Source organism: Hemiscyllium ocellatum, chromosome 24 (genome assembly GCF_020745735.1).
Source record: "Hemiscyllium ocellatum isolate sHemOce1 chromosome 24, sHemOce1.pat.X.cur, whole genome shotgun sequence".
Classification (NCBI taxonomy): Eukaryota; Metazoa; Chordata; class Chondrichthyes; order Orectolobiformes; family Hemiscylliidae; genus Hemiscyllium; species Hemiscyllium ocellatum.
This window is the reverse complement of record NC_083424.1, coordinates 49,972,051-49,985,726: the sequence shown is the minus strand read 5'-3', so window position 1 is coordinate 49,985,726 and position 13,676 is coordinate 49,972,051. Positions and strand designations below refer to the sequence as shown.

Here is a 13,676-nt window from a genome sequence, read left to right as displayed (position 1 = left end):
TCTTTACTTCCTCAGAAGGCTAAGGAAATTCAGGCATGTGTAGATGCAAGCTATCCAAATGCACCATAGCGTGGTATGGCAACTGCTGTGCCCAAGACCACAAGAAATTAGAGAGAGACATGAACACAGCCCAATCCATGACAGAAACCAGCCTTCCATTCATTGACTCCGTCCATACTTCCCTTTACCTCGGGAAAGCAATCAATACAATCAAAGACCCCTCTCACCCCCGCTATAATTTCTTCTAGCCTCTTCCTTCGAACAGAAGATATAAACATTTGAAAACACGTACCAAATGAGTCAAATCACCTTCATCCCCACTATTATCATACTTGTGAATGGACCTCTCAAATATTAAATTTGTTCTCTCTCTGCATACTCCCTATAGTTGTAACACTATATTCTGCTCCATTACCCTGATGTATTTATATATGCTATGATTTGCCTGGATAGCATGCAAAATAATACTTTTCACTGTATCTCAATACATGTGACAATAATGAATCAAATCAAATAATAGAGCACCAATAAATAGACACTGGAAAATGTTTAATGAAGCAATTCAAAATAATTATTCCATGATTGTAAAGTATTAATAAAAATATATTCCACTGAAAAATAAAATCTCAACATGCCAAATCCATCTGTGGCTTATCTGGGGCATTCAGGATAGTGTTAAATTTAGAAAGGCATTTGCAATGTTGCAAAGAATAGCATTAATTAAAACAGGTTTCAGTACAAACTGGGGTCGCATTTACAATATGAAATGAAACAAAAGTGGGGATGGTTAATATTTACAACAATATTGCATTTTTAAAGCATGGAAAACAAAATTCCAAGCTGCTTAACAAGGGCACTACAACTAAATTGAACATCGAACCACAGAAAGAAAAGAAATTGAGCCACCGAATAGTTGGGTGAAAGCTTGGTCAAAGAGCTAAGTTTTAAGGACCACCTTAAAGGAGGAGAGAGAAAGAAAAATAGATGTGAAGATTTGAGGAAGGAATTTCAGAGTTTGTGGCTGACAAAGGCAACTGAAAGCACAGCTACAATAATGTAATATTTCAAATTGGACGTGCACAAGATGCCAGAATTGGAGGAGTGCAGAGTTTTCAAAAGCTTTGGGTGCTGGAGGTGGTTACAGAGATAAAGAAGTGTGAGACCCAAGTATGAGAATTTTAAACCTAAGGAGCCCATGGAGGTTACCAAGTACTGGAGGTAAAGGGCAAGTGTGACTCATTGCGGGTTAAAATGTGGACAGCAGTTTGGATGACACAGTTTATGTGAGGTTGAAAAATGTGAAAAGTGCAGAACACAAAATCAAGATTGCAAGCTATCAGCTTTGCTTCAAATGGTTGTCAAGCAGATGAATGGAAATGGTGAGCAGAGAAACAACTTTGTGGCAATGACAATAACTTCAGTGTACTATTATTTAGATCGGGACAGATCCTGTTCACCAATACTGGAGACTGGATGTGCATATTGTCAAAGACAGTGGAGGAGTCAAGCGTGGTAATATTGGTATAGAGCTAAGTGTCATAAGCATACCTGTGGAAAATGAACAATTTTCAGATGTTGTCACTGAGGAGCAGGGCCCAGTTCTTTGTAGACAGGAAGACCTATACACATGTAGCACCTGTTTCAAATCAACAATATAAATGAGAGTTTGTTTCTGAGGCAATGCCTTGACCAGTGTGGGAATAAAAAGGAGCTGAAGGATAGATCCCTGGTAGACTCTAGAAGTAATGGTGTGAGTGTGGGAAGAGAAAGCATTATAAGGAAAATATCGTTTGATACGGCACATCAAAGCTATCCAGTGGTATAATGGTGACCCTGGATTATATCACTTCTTGATTTATATCATGCAAATATATGAATGGACCGAAGGCCATCACGTTTCATCCTTAAACATGCTCAGTCGATCTCATTTTACACTGGAAGAGAAGGTTATCTCAAATGTTTGATTAAGTTAACTATGTTTCATATGCAGTAGCAACATGAGTGACATTTACCACTGAGAAGATACTGCTCTAAGCTAAAATAAAATGCTGTCCATCACACAAATGAGTAATGTCGTGTATGAATTTCAATGCTGATGTGATGTTAGGTATCCCCTACATTCCAATGACTGGCAGACTGTATCAAATATAAGCATACAAGCATATCCTTTCAACTGTTCACAACAACCAAGGTACTGACTGTACTCAACTTACACTTACAAAGTGTGCAATGGTGTCCAACATTTTAGATGTGGGTGGCACGGTGGCACAGCAGTTAGCACTGCTGCCTCACAGCGCCAGAGACCCAGGTTCAATTCCCGCCTCAGGCGACTCTCTGTGTGGAGTTTGCACATTCTCCCCGTGTCTGCGTGGGTTTCCTCCGGGTCATTGGCCATGCTAAATTGCCCGTAGTGTTAGGTAAAGGGGTAAATGTAGGGGTATGGGTGGGTTGTGCTTCGGCGGGTCGGTGTGGACTTGTTGGGCCAAAGGCCCTGTTTCCACACTGTAAGTAATCTAAAAAAAATGGACAGCATGTGTCAAACAATCCTGAGTGTGCAAATAATTATACTAACAACCAATTTAGGATTGTCAGTTAGACTTGCAATGTGGTCCACTTCTGTTTACTGGAAGCTACAAGCATTAGTACACAGGGCCCAGTTCTTTGTAGACAGGAAGACCTATATACACGTAGCACCTGTTTCAAATCAACAATATAAATGAGAGTTTGATTCTGAGGCAATGCCTTGACCAATCAGAGGCAACTTCTCTGGTTTAGAATTTAAACAAACCTTGACAGTTTTCTGTCAATCATCATTACATGGTCGATTCTCCATGGTAATCAGAGTCCACTTGCCAACCAAACAACACTCTCCTCTCATATAGTATAAATGTTTTATTTTTACTTTAGGGTATTTCTTGCAAACTTCCTGATGAATGCAAAACAAAAAGCTTTAGTAAAATGTATAGTTTTCAGCAATACTCATGTAACAGTTGTTGCAATAGCATGTGTGCAGTTACTATTTCAATACATGTATGCAAATAATTATTTGTATTTGATAAATGATAAATATAAACAGAAAATACTGACCTACCAGCAGGTCAGAACTGTTCTGAAAAAGGGTCACTGGATATAAAATGGTAATTCTGCTTTCTCTCCACATATGCTGCCAGACCTGCTGAGTTTCTCCAGCAAAGTTTATTTTTGTTTCTGATTTCCAGCCTCTGCCGTTCTTTGGAGTTTTTTTCTACTTATGATAAATTGCTTGACCACCTCATCTTGATAGGAAAATTGTGGTGTGCTTTGTAGAACAAAGGTTCATCCTTTCAGAGGAAAAGTGGAAGCTTATTCTAAAAATATCCTTTATTTAACCCCTAGATCCCCAGCAGACTGGGAAGATTCAAAGATTTCATATTATGGGATTGTGCAATCTAAAAGCTTTCAATCCAGGTTATTTCTGTAATCACCAGTTTGGGTAATCAGTTAGAGGAATAGCCACCATGTCATTTACTATTCAGTGCTACCAACGGGGTCCCCTTTACTGCCCTTACTGCATTAACTCACAAGAAAAAACTCGCCACCAATTCAACTCCACTGCCAATGATCCAGAATGTGGAACCATTTCAAACTCCTTTTGTCTCCATTAATGGGCTGGTGACTTTTCTACCAACTCCACTCACACAGTGGGAGGTCATTACTCAGGCACTTACCCTTGGCTAACTGAAAGCAATTGCTTGGTTGCCAAAGGAAACAGTTACTCCATTCTGTTTACCATACCTGCAAATACTGAATCAATCAAATGTGCCTGTCTCAAAACTGCCCCATCACTGAATAGATGCTAGACAGACATACAGACTGTGTGTGAACGACCCATGAACCAGAGCAAGCTTCCGATTGGGTTGTGATATTGAATAAGAGTATCAAACTTTTTGCGCTACAGCAGAGAGGCGTGGACACTTGCAGAGAAACAGACAGTTTGGCAGCAGACCTGCAATGGGACTTATGCACGGCAGCAATGTGATTAAAAGGAGAAGTGAGAGCAGTGAGGTCCCAGAATCAGATCAAAGTGTAATGTTACAGGAGAGCAGCTAAACTGGTGAGTACTTCTCTCTTGTTTCCTGTGCCTGGATTTTGATTTAAGTTACAGCGGTCAGGACAATTTAAACATTTTAAATCAATAATTAATATTTTAGACATTTGATAGAATAAGGTGCTGTGGTTTATTGTGTGCTGTAAACAAGAATACAATATTTCTAATCAATCCTTAAGCCAGAATAAGAGTGAAATAAAAGCAAGGGCCCTTATTCCCTTAGTTAAGATACGTCTGGGGACTTCAGCCCTGTAATTTCCTGGTAAGATGATGAATAGTGAGGAAGATATGTGTAAACTTCAGGAAGAAATCAGTGGACGGGCTAGGTGGGCAGAGCAGTAACAAACTAATTTCAATCTGGAAAAGTATGAGGGTAATGCATCTGGGGGAGGGATTACGTTATGAATGATAGGACCCTGGAAAGTAATGAAATCAGAGGGACCTTAATATGAATATGCACAGACATATGAAGATAGCAGGGCAGGTAATTAAATTGATTAAGAAGACATGTGGAATATTTGTCTTTATTAGCTGAGGAAGAGAGTACAGCCAAAGGAGGGTTATGTTGAAACTATACAAAGCACTGGTTAGGCTGAGAACCATGTGCTGTTCTGGTCACCACATTATAAGAAACATAGAAACTAGTAGCAGGAGTAAGCCATTCAGCCTTTGGTCTGCTCCACTATTCGAGATGATCATGGCTGATCATCTGTCTCAATGCCATAATCCCATTTTCTCCCCTATCCCTTCATGCCTGTAAAATCTAAAAATGAATCTTAAGCTTTCTTGAATATGTGCAGTAATTTGGCCTTGACAGCCTACTGTAGAAGAGAATTCAATAGCATTACTACTTTTTGAGCAAAGAAATCTATCCTCACCTCAATTGTACACAATCAATCCTGTATCCTGAGAAAGTGTCCCTTGGTTCTAACTCCCCAGCAAGGGAAAACATCCTCCTGCATCTTATCTGTCCAGCCTTGTTAGAATTTTACAAGTTTCAATCAAATTCTGTCACATCATTCTCGACTCTAATGAATACAGGCTCCATCAAACCAATCTCTCCTCTCAGTATAGTCCTACCATAGAGGCGACATGGTGATTCAGTGGATACCACTGCTACCTCACAGCACCAGCGAGCTGGGTTTGATTCCACCCTTGGATGACTATCTGTGTGAAGTTTGCACATTCTCCCCATATCTGCATGCTGCAGTTTCTGACTTACTGTTTCTTATCTGTCATGTCAGATCCACTGCTTTTTATCATTTATATACATAATTTGAACATGAATATAGGAGGAGTGGTTAGTAAATTTGCAGACGACACCAAAATTGGTGATATTATGGACAATGAAGAAGATCATCTTAGAGTATGTCGGGACCTTGATCAGATGGGCCAATGGGCTGAGGAGTGGCAGATGGAATTTAATTTAGATAAATGTGAGGTGTTGTGTTTTGGAAAGGCAAATCAGAACAGGACTTATATACTCAATGGTAAGGTTCTGGGGAGTGTTGCCAAACAAAGAAACCTTGGGATGCAGCTTCATAGTTCCTTGAAGGGAGAATCACAGGTAGACATCCTTGTAAATCTTGGGTAGTGAGGAAGGCATTTGGTACACTTGCCTTTATTGGTCAGTACATTGGGATATCTTGTTGCAGCTATACATGACATTGATGAGGCTATTTTTGGAATACTGTGTTCAGTTTTGGTCTCCTTGCTCCAGGAAAGACGTTGTTAAACTTGAAAGGATTCAGAAAAGATTTACAAGGATGTTGCTGGGCTTGGAGGGTTTGAGCTATAGGGAGAGGCTGAATAGGGCTATTTCCCCTGGACCATCAGAGGTTGAGGGGTGGCCTTATCAAGGTTTATAAAATCATGGCATGGTAGGCTGACTACCTAAAATCTTTTTCCCAGGGTAGGGCAGTCCAAACTCAGAGGGCATAGGTTTAAGGTGAAGGGGGAAAGATATAAGAGGCAGAAGGTGGTGTATGTATGGAATGAGCTGCCAGAGGAAGCAGTGGAGGATGATACAATTAAAACATTTAAAATGTATTTGGGCATGTACATGAATAGGAAGGATATAGAGGGATATGTGCAAAATGTTAGGAAATAAGACTAGATTAATTTAGGAGACCTGGTTGGCATGGACAAGTTGGACCGAAGGGTGTGCTCCCATGCTGTACATCTTGATGACTCTTTAACCAATTCTCCATGCAAGGCAATAAATTACCCACTATTCCATTTGCTTTAATTTTACCAACTAATCTCTTATAAGAGAAAAATCTCCCTTCTGAAAGTCCAAATGTATCACATCTCTCTTTGTTTTCCTACTTGTTACAGCCTCGAAACAAGCTGCAGTAGATTTGTTAAATGTGATTTGCCTTTCATAACCCAATACCAGCTTTGTGCAATCTCATCAATATTTTCAGTCTTTGATCTAGAGGCTAATGGAGCTTTCATGTATTTGCAACATTTTCTGTTCAAACTGTTTCTTTTGAAAATCCATGAGGTATTAAAACCATTCAAACACAAATCGGCTGAAGATGAGACAAATAAACAACTTTCACTTTGCTTAGTGACACTGACTAGCTGCTGTTTCACACCCTTCACCTTTCTCATGACCTTACGTCTTTTATAATCATCTCTAGCATTTCCCCACTCCTGACATTAGGCTCACTGGTATATAGTTTCTTTTCCTTTCCTTCGTTTTTCTTATACTGTGATTACATCTACCACCCTGCAATCAATGTTTGTACTAGACAGGGTTGCAGAAGAAATTTACCAGGATATGCCTGGGCTGAGGAAAGATTGACTAGGCCGAAGTTGTTTTTTTCTGCAGCAGCAAAGATTGAGATGAAGATTTAATAGAGGTGTATATGTTTATGAGGAGAATATGTGCTATTGGAAGAAACTTTTCATAGTTGGGGTTCAAAAATCAGGGGGATTAGACTTAAGAGACAGAGGCTAAATGAAAGTTGAGAATGTTTTTTTTACCCAGAGACTCTGGAGCTAATTGCCTTAAAGAGTCAGAAACTCTCATAATGTTTAAGCAGTATTCAGATACAGAGGAATAGACAAGGGCATGGGATTGGTGTAGCCAGATCTTAGTTGACTGGCACAGACAAGATAACATGAATGCCAGGTGTCCTTTCCCTCAGGTGGGGGATTTCAAGACTAAGAGATGTATTTTAAGGTGGGAGGAGAAAGATTTTAAAAAAGACAATGAGAGGCATTTTTATTTACACAGGGAGTGGTTCATATGTGAAATGAACTTCCAGAGGAAGTAATGGATGCGAGTACAGTGACAACTTTTAAAAGACATTTAGATAACTATATGAATAGGAAACATTTGGAGGGATATGGGCCAAGTGCAGGCAGGTGGGACTAGTTTAGTTTTGAATTATGGAGGACGTGGACTGGTTAGACTGAAGAAGGCAAAAGCAAGGACTGCAGATGCTGGAAACCACAGTTTAGATTAGAGTGGTGCTGGAAAAGCACAGCAGGTCAGGCAGCATCTGAGGAGCAGGAAAATCAACGTTTCAGGCAAAAGCCCTTCATCAGGAATGGCGTTTGCTGAAAACATTGATTTTCCTGCTCCTCAGATGCTGCCTGACCTGCTGTGCTTTTCCAGCACCACTCTAATCTAAACTCTGGTTGGACTGAAGAGCCTGTTTCCATGCTGTATGTCTCTATGACTCCATAGTCCCAGTACCTCACTTCTGTGCTGTAAATGTTTGTGAGTCTATGAGATAATATTCCATCATTGTTCACCACAATTAAACTGGGGGAGTAACGTTATTCAGGTAGGAGCTCCCTTTGGACATGCAGAGTGGCAATGATGAATTTCTTGGGTTTCCAAAAAGTCAAAAAAACTGCATATTACATTCCAAACACAAGGATCCGGCATTATCGGCGGGGGGGGGGGGGGGGGGGGGGGGGGGGAATGGACTATAGAACCAAACTGAAAACATTTGTGTGCAGAAAATCTGACAAAAAGGGTCTGTATACCTCTATGTGGCAACAGGATCACTGTTTGTAACAATCACCAGGAAGATATCAGGTAAATCTGAGATGATTGACATGTACTCCAGGTCTTCAGCCACCTCCACACTCTATGATGTCAGAAGTCACACGACACCAGGTTATAGTCCAACAGGTTTATTTGAAATTACAAGCTTTCAGATGATGAAGGAGCAGCACTCTGAAAGCTTGTACATAGAACATTACAGCGCAGTAAGGCCCTTTAGCCCTCGATGTTGCACTGCCCTGTGAAACCAATCTGAAGACCATCTAACCTACACTATTCCATTCTCGTCCATATGCCTATCCAATGACTATCTAAATGCCCATAAAGTAGGTGAGTCTACAACTGTTGCAGGCTGTGCATTTCACGCCCCGACTACTCTCTGAGTAAAGAAACTACCTCTGACACTTGTCCTATATCTATCACCCCTCAATTTGAAGCTATGCCCCCTCATGCTAGCCATCACCATCCTAGGAAAAAGGCTCTCACTGTCCACCTGATCTAATCCTCTGATTATCTTTTTATGCCCCAATTAAGTCACCTCTCAACCTTCTTCACTCTAACAAAAACAGCTTCAAGTCCCTCAACCTTTCCTTCTAAAACTTTCACTCCATAACATGCAGCATCCTAGTAAATCTCCTCTGAACCATTTCCAAAGCTTCCACATCCTTCCTGCAATGTGGTGACCAGAACTGCACGCAATACTCCAAGTGTGGCCACACCTGAGTTTTGTTCAGCTGCAGCATGACCTCATGGTTCTGACACTCAATCCATCTACTAATAAAAGCTAACACACCATACACCTTCTTAACAGCACTATCAATCTGGGTGGCAACTTTGAGGGATCTATGGACATGAAACGCTGAGATCTCTCTGCTCATCTGCATTACCAAGAATCTAACCATTTGCCCATTACGCTGCATTCCTGTTACTCCTTCCAAAGTGAATCACCTCACACTTTTCTGCACTAAACTCCATTTGCCACTTCTCTGCCCAGCTCTGCAGCTTATCTATGACCCTCTGTAACCTACAACATCCTTTGTCACTATCCACAACTCTACCAACCTTAGTGTCAATGCAAATTTACTAACCCACCCTTCTACACCTCATCCAGGTTGTTTATAAAAATGACAAACAACAATGGACCCAAAACAGATCCTTGCAGTACACTACTAGTAACTGAACTCCAGGATGATGGGAAATGTTCAACCACCACCCTCTGTCTTCTTTCAGCTAGCCAATTTCTGATCCAAACCGCTAAATCACCCTCAATCCCATGCCTCCGTATTTTTGCAGTAACCTACCATGGGGAACCTTATCAAATGCCTTACTGAAATCCATATACACCACATCAACAGCTTTACCCTCATCCATCTGTTTAGTTACCAAGGGGTGGCACGGTGGCACAGTGGTTAGCACTGCTGCCTCACAGCGCCAGAGACCTGGGTTCAATTCCCGACTCAGGCGACTGACTGTGTGGAGTTTGCACGTTCTCCCCGTGTCTGCGTGGGTTTCCACCGGGTGCTCCGGTTTCCTCCCACAGTCCAAAGATGTGCGGGTTAGGTGAATTGGCCATGCTAAATTGCCCGTATTGTTAGGTAGGGGGTAAATGTAGGGGTATGGGTGGGTTGCGCTTCGGCGGGTCGGTGTGGACTTGTTGGGCCGAAGGGCCTGTTTCCACACTGTAAGTAATCTAATCTAAAAAAAAACCCAATAAGGTTTGTGAGGGACTATCTACCCTTCAAGAAACAGTGTTGACTATTCCTAATCAACTTATTCCTATCGAGATGATTATAAATCCTTGTGATTTGAAATAAACCTGTTGGACTATAACCGGGTGTGGTGTGACTGCTGACTTTGTCCACTCCTATTCAATACCCAAAACCTCCACATCACAGTCGATCTTAACACAGATTTTCCAGGGACCGGTGGGCTAGTCGTGGCTAAACAAAATGATCGATGACATGCAGGATGTGTGGCTCGAGAGCCGGACAAGTCGGATGCAACGTGTTAAGTTTCTGTGTTTTAATTAAATCTAGTCCTTAAGAAGGACAATTGCTTTGAGACTTCTCCTCTGTTTCTGGCGCTGCCAAGACTGCTGTGCATTTCCAACCCGTTCTGGTTCTATCTCAGACTTCAGCAGCGCAGGATTTTTCCTTTGAAACATAGATTAGACACAAGTACAAACTGCACCTCAAATGGGAACAGCGTCCCTGCCCATTAACCTTCACGATTCTTTCACAGCTCTTGCTCTCAACTGCATGCAAATGTGGAGCTGCATTTTCAAACTGAAATTCCTTTTGAAATGTGCTGTTTCTGGATTTACACTATCTCCACATCGTCATCTCATTCCAGCTATTTCTAAACCTATTTCTATTAGTTGGCGTTCTCTCAGTTTTAAGCCCAATGGTCTGAATCTCACATTTCCTGTTCTCAATCCAAATATCAGTCTGTCCTTGATCCAGAGGCTAATGGAGCTTTCGTGTGTTTCCAACATTTTCTGTTCAAACTGTTCCCTTTGAAAACCCACAAGGTATTAAAGCCATTCACACACAAGTCATTCAGATAAAAGAACTGCCGAACACTTCAGGGAACTTGATTCAGTGGGAGGGCAGTAAGATTTAAAAAAAATACATTTGTTTGATTCATTTTCGCGCCAGATGCTGAAGATTAGACAAACGTATAACTTTCACCCCGTGCTCAGTGACACTGATGGGCGGCTCTTTCACACCCCTCGCCCTTCTCATGACCTTACACGAGTCCCGCTGCCCTAGGATTACTGGCTCAAACCAACTTTCCAGATGGTCTCCCTTCAAACACTGTAGATCATTCTTCATTCAGAGAGAAACGCTTTTTCCCCATTGTGCCTCTGACAGCAGCGATTGGCTGCTGAGTGTGGGAATCGCAGAGCAGCCCGGACTCACGCTTCTTCCCTGTCCCCTCGCACTTATAAATACAGGAGATGTTGGTGAGAACCGCAGCCCGCGTCTCCGCTCACTCCCAGTTCCAAGAAGGTGTCGACTTACTTACAAATCCATATCGATTGCAATTCGACAATGCTAAAGTAGGGTTAAATTGACTACAGGCTGAGATTGGCGCGAATTGATTGATAGTAATCATTTGTTAAAATGTGTCCTTGCTCCTTTCGCAGATGTTAAACGCAGTGCTGCAGATATTGCACAGGCTAAATTCGGACATTTAGAAATCATTGCGTTGGAAAGGAAGGATGACTTCCTGGAACGGACTCGGTAACAAGTCTCGGGTAAGTCACCGAGTTTCTGACATGCTATTGATGTCGGTGATTTTGTTTTGTTTGCCTGATCAATTTCGTTGTAACACAAGGTTTTATCTGCGTGTGTTTTAGTTCGTGTTCCACTGACTGCACACCAGAACAATCTCGGACCTGCTGCCAACCCGTGACACTAAGATGCAAATTAAGAAGAAACTCCCCAGCCGTTTGAACCGAGCTTCAAGTCTGTATTTCTCGCCTTGTCAGGCCCGGCCATGCAAAACGTTCGGGGCCCAGCGCTGCTGAAACACCTGGACATTTTCTATGACTCAGGAAGTGAGAGTTACACAATAGAGACACCAGCCGTTTCTCTTCTGGTGTTAGACAGTATTCCACAATGGAAGTACCATTGTTAATATCTTCACATTGAAGGAGGTGGATAGCTCATTAGCATTTGGTCCCCAGTCGAGCGATGTCATAGTTCACGACCCGTTTTCGACAAACTTCCCTCAATAGTCTCTCGGGTCGTTGTAATAGCTGTGAGATTATGTAGCAGAAACCCTCATTAAAATCCCTATTGAGGTGTGACAGGAACAGAGAGTAGTTTAATCTGATGAAGAGTTTGTGTCTCTTGCAGAAATCTAGATTAATTCACGGAGCACTTTATTCGAATAAAGTTGAAGTAGAAAGTTTCTAGACCCTCGATGTTTCACTTCCTCTCAGCGTTATGAAGGTTCATTGTAAAGATTGCAGTTATACGTGAAGTTGCTATAATCATATAACCGTCGCACCGAAAAGTTAGTAAGAATATTCTGGTACGTACAGTAAAGCGATTTCAGATCGAAAGAGATGGATAGTTTTAAAGAACTATTTTTCATCTTTCTGTAAGTAGATGTCAATAGGTGACTGTTGTTTGAATAATTGTTGAGGAGAGATCTCTCGGAATTGATGTGCAGTACCTGAAGTGAGTCGCAGATAGAGAGTTAACTAACCCTTGTATCAGTCTGGGAAGGTTTTATACAGTTAGTACAATAAAATCTCTGTGTAAATAAAAAAAGTTCCTTATTACAAAGTAGATATAGTAAAACCTAAGACTGTAAAATATAAGAAAGGGGGCTGCAAAATTACTTTGTACAGGGGATTGTTGCCCTATATAAGGGATGATGTTATTTCACTTTTTGAAGCTAATCAGTATTTTTGTTTAAACAAAAAGTAAGAGCAGGTATTTGGAGCCCTTAAAGCTTCTAACCTGCTCTTCATTCTATGAATGGCTTGAAAGGTATAATATTTTACTGTTTTATTGAGGTCATGTAAAGGTACACTCAGCATTCAAAGGAATAAAGTTAGGGATACTATTTCGGAATGTGAATCATAGAGCAAGAGAAGCATAGATTAAAACTGATGTCAAGAAAGACTATAAAGGGAGTGAGGAAGCATTTCTCTGGGCAAAAACTGATCAGTGTTTGGATGGGTGTCTGAACAAAACAGTCAAGATGAAGGGAAGAAGCGATGGAGGAATGTGAATTACTTCAATAATTCTGAATAGATGAGCTCACCACAGCTGGTTTGGTTCTCTCGTTAGTATCTATTTTGTGATGGTGAATAACTGAAAGGACTTAAAATCATGTTGCTGAGCTATTAATGAACGATCTACATTGAGTGACATTGGGAAATTGTGATTTGCAGTGCGACATTGCTTTGCTGCACTGTTCTGGAAAATTTCAGACTACAGCATTCATGTAAATATGCTGGGCATTAACACAAACTTCCAATAAAATTATTTTAAACTACTGTTGTGTGGTGTGACTTGTATGAACGGTGCATCGATTTACTGAGTACACTGCACTATATTCATCTTTTTCTGTATCCTCCCTTGGAAAAACATGTATATACTTTTATAAATCAATGATGTTTTAAAATTTGATTAAAGAAGAGTAGCATTGTTATTTTTTCTAGTGTAGTTCTGCTCACACACACACCTCATGACTAAATGTGCAATTTGAACACTAATAATGGTGGGGAAATGTTGAAAATTGATGGCAGTATCATCTATTTAGCTGAAATAGATCGCCGTCGATTATTCAATTAGATTTAATTCTATTCTTTCAAACTCATCCATATTGTGGTTTCAGCAAAGCATTGGAAGCGAGGCCACTGCAGTGTAATTCTGAAGTGGACTATGTAGATATGTAGATTTATCCTCCTAAAAATGTACATAGATGGGCAAGGCAGACTCCTGGGGACCCTTGCTCCCTCTGTTATTGGCACCATTATGGTCCAGTATGTAGTCCTGCTGCTAAGAATTGCAGCTTCCTAATATACACAGTAAATGCAAGGAA

General features: G+C 41.0%; 1 long non-coding RNA gene across 2 annotated transcripts; it reads left to right on the top strand.

Moving 5' to 3' along the window:
* The first annotated feature begins 3,963 nt into the window (after positions 1 to 3,963).
* LOC132827409 (uncharacterized) lies at positions 3,964 to 13,082 on the top strand. 2 transcript variants are annotated; one of them, XR_009645999.1, is made up of 3 exons: positions 3,964 to 4,093; positions 11,260 to 11,370; positions 11,473 to 13,082. It is a non-coding gene; the product is annotated as an uncharacterized LOC132827409 (long non-coding RNA). The 2 variants fall into 2 exon arrangements; XR_009645998.1 differs by lacking the exon at positions 3,964 to 4,093 and adding an exon at positions 11,117 to 11,172.
* The last annotated feature ends 594 nt before the right edge of the window (positions 13,083 to 13,676 follow it).